Below are 6621 nucleotides of genomic sequence, written 5' to 3'. Positions count from 1 at the left end.
CCTGTTCATCCCCTTGGCTTCTTTCACCCCTTCCCTGCGCACAGTCTCCCTAGCCAGCACCCAGGCTCTGGTTACTTTATCCCAGAATGTCCCGCAGGCTGCTGGGAGCCCAGCTGCAAACGCCTGTCCTCTACGAACCTCCTACCCCTAGGGGTCCTCAGTCCTGGAAGGGAGGCAGACTGGCCCTGCGGACTTGGCTCGATACTGTTCTTTAGTTAGGCCCTCTGCCCTTCCCTGTTTCACCATCGGACTCCTCGTGGGTTTTTCCTGGGAACGCGTCCTGATACATATTTTCACCTGAACCCTAGCTTCAGGTCTATTTCTGGGAAGGTCAACCTAAGACATTTCTGTTGAACAATCAGGGAAACTGGGAAGTAAACTGCCCAAGCTAAAAAAAAAAAAAAATTAAAAAGTGATTGACACAGGTTTAAACCTGACACTCTTCTGATGCTGCCATCTGCAAACTCACCCACATATCCAGTTCTGCTTTGTGAAACAAGGCCGTCAGTGAACATCTAGGTCTCTCCAGAGAAGGACAGCTCTGGAGAGACAGCTAGGAAGGGCCAGCCACACCAACTCAGTTGTCTCTTTGAGGCAGACTGTGCTATATTCAACTTTGCTCCCCTCCCCAACAGTAGCCAGCAACCTTTCCAACATCCATGCATCAGGGACCAGTACCTGGCTATGATCAAGTTTTCACTACACCATAGTGAAAAGGGGAAAAAAAGTCATTGTGTTAAATTTTGCATGACACCAAATGTGTTCAATTTAAAGGACTCGTCTTCACTCTGAGATTATGTCCTTCCTACATTTTTAATGTTTAAATACCTTTTCTTATATAAGATGATAGTAAGTAGATAGCAACTGATATTTTTTTTAATGGTGTAATGTGACAAAATTAAAATTGGCAACTCTATTAATACAGATTATTTTAAGTCAAGGGGCTGGAGCAAGGTGGGCAATTTTATTAATCCTGAAATTCAGTAACAGAAGTTGGTGTGTCCCAGGGGATGTACCAGGACCTGTGCGTGTCAGACAATGTTCTTATTTGAGCAGAATCCTTCCTAAATCATGGCCGCTGGTGTCATTCAGGATTCTTTTGATGGCAAGTGACAGAAATCCAATGATCTTAGACAAAAGGGGATTTTGCAAGGCTCTCATTACTTCACAAAGGTGATCACAGACAATGGCACTGGAAAGCCATTGTGACCCTCTCCATTTTCCCATGTATATTCCTTAGGTATTGCTGCACAATAAACCAACCTGAAACTTAGTAGCTTAAAGCAACTACAGTCATTGACTATGCTCATGAATCTGCAACTTGGACAAGGTTTGGCAGAGAATGGAAGGCTCATCTCTGCTCCATGTAGTGTTAGCTGGAGTCCTCGACTTAGGGCTAGGATGGCTCCATTATGCTGGCAAGTGGTGCTGGGAGCTGTGATCTCAGCTGGGTTGAGGGCTCCAGGCATCTCTCTGTGACTCTCTCCATGTGGTTACTCATCGCATGGGGCTAGATTCCAAGGATGAGGACCGGAGAGAGAGCCAGGAGAAAGCCATACTGCCCCCTCTGAGCTAGCCTCAGACATCGGGTAGTATCTTCCCTTCCCTGTCACTGGAGGCAGCCACAAAGGCCCACCCAGTGTCAAGGAATGGGGACAGTCATAAACTCCACCTCTTTTTATTTTTTAATATTTTTTTTTCTTTATTGATTTGAGAGAGAGAGGAAGGGAGAGGGAGAGAGAGAGAGAAACATCAATGAGAGAGAACATTGATTGGCCGCCTCCTGCATGCCCCCCACTGGGGATTGGGCCCACAACCTGGGCATGTGCCCTGACCAGGAATCGAACTGGCGACCTCTTGGTGCATGGGTCAATGCTCAACCACTGAGCCACACTGGCCGGGCATAAACTCCACCTCTTGATGGGGAGTGGCTAGGTTCTGGAAAAACATGTGGGATGAGAAATATTACCGGGGCCATGTTTTTGGAAGCAAAATCTGCCGAACCATGGATTGTCTTCATTCCCTTGGTGGGCTTCTGCCGGGCATGGATGTAACTGCCAACCATGATTCTCAGGCTCCCATCTTCAGCTCCCTCATCTGAGAGGGGTGCCCCTCTTGCCTTCCGCCTAGTGTGGGGTGGGTCTTCATCCTCATCACAGTGGTGCAAGATTGAATAATGTGATTGGCTTATTTAGGGCCAGGGGCCTACCACTCTACCAATCAATGGCCTCGGGGATGAGGGCTGAAGGAAGATGTCTCTGAGCATGGGGACGGGGCAAGGCACAGAGCCAGGAGAAGGGAGGGATGCCATCCTGAGCTGACAAATCCACAGCTGTCCATCACAGGCACGCAGTCCTGACTTTGAGGCACGCTGTCGTGGAGGACTTGCCCGTGAAGACTGCCCATCTCTCCTTCCCCAGTGACGAGGAATACCGCCACGGCCTGACAAATGGGCTCCTTGGCTACAACCCCAAGGGAGGACTTGTATTATTTTATAGACTCAGTTCTGACAATTTAACTGCATGTTTGTGTGGATGTTGTGGAGATTTATGTTTAAAGAAGCAAACCCAGCGGGCTTAGCAATAAATGCGATTCATTTCTTTCTGGAAGTTTCTGCTCTGAGCAGGTGTGAAGTTTCAAGTTATATGATCCTTGGTGGCTGCAAACTACCCCCATATGTTTCTCAGAACAACTTCTTTGGTTGAACACTTCAGCTTTTGAAAGCCAACTCTGGCCCTAAAAACAAGAAGCCACTGAATAAAATCTAGATTTGGGGGCCAGATAATCAAGGCTTTCCATAATCTGGCTCCAGTCAAACATTACACCCTCCATCTCCACTAGCAATTGAAACTTTAACAGGTCGAATTAAAAACAACGTTTTAAATCCTTTTCAGTATTTTATTTTTCACCTTTGGTAGTTTCCTAGGTGATGGGTTACGGACCATTTTTGTTTTCTCCATATTTTTCGGTGTTTGAGAAAATCTAATAAACATTATTTAGAGGCAATAAAATTCTTTCCTCAGTAGAGGGACCCTCTCAAATCTGTCACTGCTGCTGGGACGCGTCCCTGGGAGAGAAGGTACCGCTGAGCGTGGCTGTCCATCTTGCATCACAGACAGTTATCACCGTGAGAAGGTTCTCACGACAAACCTGAACCTGCCCCTCTTCCCCAGAAGTGCAGTTCTGGGCTCTGGACCAAGAGGCAAAGTTTTTCTCTTTCCTATGACGCCCTCTGGATATTTTCAGATCACAGTGAAGTTCATCCCACACGTTCAGCTCAAGCTTTTTGTCACCCAGTTCATCATGCCCAGGACCCACCACCCTGGTAGTCCTCTTCAAGATGGATGTTAATTTTTTTTTAATCCTCACCCGAGGATATTTTTCCATCTATCTTCAGACAGAGTGGGGGCGGGGGGACAGAAAAGACATCATTGTGAGAGAGGCACATTGATTGGTTGCCTCCCGCAGGACCCCGACCAGGGCTGGGAACCAGACCGCAACCGAGGTACATGCCCTTGACTGGAATAGAACCCACTACTCTTTAGTCCAAGGGCCGACGCTCCAACTGCTGAGCCAAACTGGCCAGGGCAAGATGGATGTTAATTTTAAGTGTTCCTCCTCTGACAGCGGGATGCCTGTATTCAATTTGGTATTTCTTCATTCTCTCATCATCTATACACTGGGCACCTATGTGGGCCAGGCACTGGGACCTAGCGAAGAGCAAGCTGGCCCCGATCTATGCCTTACAGGTCTTACAGGGTCTCAAAGGAGATAAGAGCATTCAGAGCACCAGGGGCTGCTATTATTTCCCAAGGTCTACCTTTTCCCCCCTGTACAGTGCAGAACTGGATCATTTTACCTGGTTTCCGCAGTGAACCTTTTTCACACACACTGGTACAATGCCATGCACCTGTCGTCCTGTACCTGTACAGGTTCATTTATTTTGTACTTAAGTATAACAGCAGTTTCCACTTTGTCTTGTTGATTACAGCTCAACATTCTGATCTGTTGAAATCATTTAAATCTCAATCACGTCATTTTTTTTTTTTTTTTTGAGTCCTCACCAGAGGATATTTTTCTATTTATCATCAGATAAAGTGGGAGGGAGAGAGAGAGAGAGAGAAACATCAGCTGGTTGTCTCCTGCACGACCTAATCAAGGCCTGGGAGGAACCGCCACCAAGGTACATGCCCTTGACCGGAATTGAACCTGCAACTCATTTTTCTGCGGGCTGACGCTCTAACCACTTAGTACCTGGCCAGGGCCACATCATCTTTTTTATTTGCCATTTTCCCAGTTTAGGGTCATCTGCAAAGTGGATTAGCATGACTTTTAAGGTTTTTGTTTTTAAATTAATGGTTGATTTTACAAAATGTGGACAGAGCAGTGAATAGTACCCTATGAAATGCCACACCAATTCATACACCCTCCATAAAATACTTGAATGAATAAATATATACTTGTCTCTGGCATTTAAAGAAAGTTTCCTTTTTAAAAGTCTCTTCATTTGGTCCAGCCTATATGGCTCAGTGGTTGAGCGTTGACACATGCACCAAGAGGTCGCCAGTTTGATTCCCGATCACGGCACATACCCAGGTTGTGGGCCTGATCCCCAGTGGGAGGCATGCAGGAGGTGGCCAATCGATGTTCTCTCTCATTGAAGTTTCTATTTCTCTCCCCCTCTCCCTTCCTCTCTCTAAAATCAATAAAGAAAAAAAATTTAAATAAAAGTCTCTTCATTTGCTATTTTCCAAACCAATGGATCACTTTTTTCCAAAGAGTTCTGGCACTTCAATGTAACTAGACTAGCTGTAGTGTATCAAACATAATTAATGACATCAATGTGTCACAAAGAACTATAGTAATGTATGTACATCAACCCAAATATCTGTTGTTTGAAGGATTGCCCAAATGATCACACCTCCCCTAATGCCTGCCTCACCACTTTAGAAAGGAAAATTGGGTCATTTGAATGCAATGTCCAATTTATTTTCATTACAACTGTCAAAAAGAATAACCTTTAAAAAAATGTCTAAGGTTGCCCTGGCCGGTTTGGCTCAGCGGTTAGAGCATTGGCTTGCGGTCCAGAGAGACTGGGTTCGATTCCCACTAAGGGAACGTACCTTGGTTGCAGTTTGTCCCCGGCCCTGGTTGGGTTGTGTGGGAGGCAGCCACTCGATGCGTCCCTTTCACATTGATGTTTCTCTCTCTCATCCTCTGTTTCCCTCCCACTCTATCTGAACAAAAAATGGAGAAATGTCCTGGGTGAGGATAAAAAAAATGTCTCAGGTCAACAAAGGCATCTGCTAAACCATTCTGTTGGTCATGTTAAAGCCCTGGACTACTCAGGGAAATTCTATTTTTATGCTCATTGTTGAGAGCACCAGGTGTCCACAGGAAAGGGAATCCTGAGAGAAAGCAGACAATCCCAGGCAACGGGTTGTCCGGCCCCTGCCACAAGGTTCTGGTGGAACCTGCAGAGAGCGAGGGGTCTCCTCCCAGTCCTGGAGCTACTCTGGAGCTTCGGGGTGCTTTGGGGAGCGCACATTCAGTGAAGTAAGACGGAAATAAAAATGGTTTCTGCTAGTGCCGAGGCAGGCCAGGCCCTGGGGCTGGGCTCACTGGGTTCCGGAGAGGGAGCTCTCCTTATTTTTTATTATTATTTTTTTTATCCTCACCCGAGGACATTTTTCCTTTTTTTTTTTGTTCAGATAGAGCGGGAGGGAGAGAGAGGAAGAGAGAGAGAGAAACATTGATGTGAAGGGACACATCGAGTGGCTGCTACCCGCACGACCAACCAGGGCCGGGGACAAACTGCAACCGAGGTACATGCCCTTAGTGGGAACCGAACCTGGGTCTCTCAGGACCGCAGGCCAACGCTCTAACCGCTGAGCCAAACCGGCCAGGGCGGGAGCTCTCCTTATTTGTCATCCATTCTAAACCCCAGGACATTCTATCATGTTATCAGTACCATTGTCTAATCCACAGACTTCATTCAGATTTCACTACATGATTCACTAGTTCTTTTTTTTCTTGCCCAGGGTCTAATCCTGGGCAAGTTGCATTTAGTGTAGTTTTTTCAGTCTCCTTTAATCTAGAATGAGCCCTTTGTCTTTCTTGTCTTTCAGCGCACTGACATTTTTCAAGAGTATAGACCAGTTATTTTGTAGAATGTCCTTCAGTTTGGGTCTGTCTGATGTTAATAGTGATTAGACTCAGTTTATGTATTTTTGGCAAGAATACCACAGATGTATCCTTCTCAGCACATCGTATCGGGAGGCACATAACGTTTCTTGATCCCATTAGGGATGATGTTAACCTTGGTCACTGGGTTAAGTGTCTGCTAGATTTCTCCACTATAAAGTTACTATTTTCCCTTTGTAATTATAATAATCTTTTAGGAAACTACTTTGAAACTATGTAAATATCAAATGGATGTTTTGACAGTAAAAGGGAGTAACACCAGTAAACGAAGATTATGCTGGAAAAGCTGGAACATACGGTCACCCTAGTTCAGAGAGACTTTTATGACTTCCTGTTATAATGGCCAGGCTGTTCCCCGCCACAGCGCATGGGTCACATTTGTGGTGAGGCCTTTTCTGAGCCTCCCACAACTGGGCC

Source organism: Molossus molossus, unplaced genomic scaffold (genome assembly GCF_014108415.1).
Source record: "Molossus molossus isolate mMolMol1 unplaced genomic scaffold, mMolMol1.p scaffold_m16_p_18, whole genome shotgun sequence".
Taxonomy (NCBI): domain Eukaryota; kingdom Metazoa; phylum Chordata; class Mammalia; order Chiroptera; family Molossidae; genus Molossus; species Molossus molossus.
The sequence above is the reverse complement of the archived record's forward strand: the minus strand, read 5'-3'. Positions refer to the sequence as shown.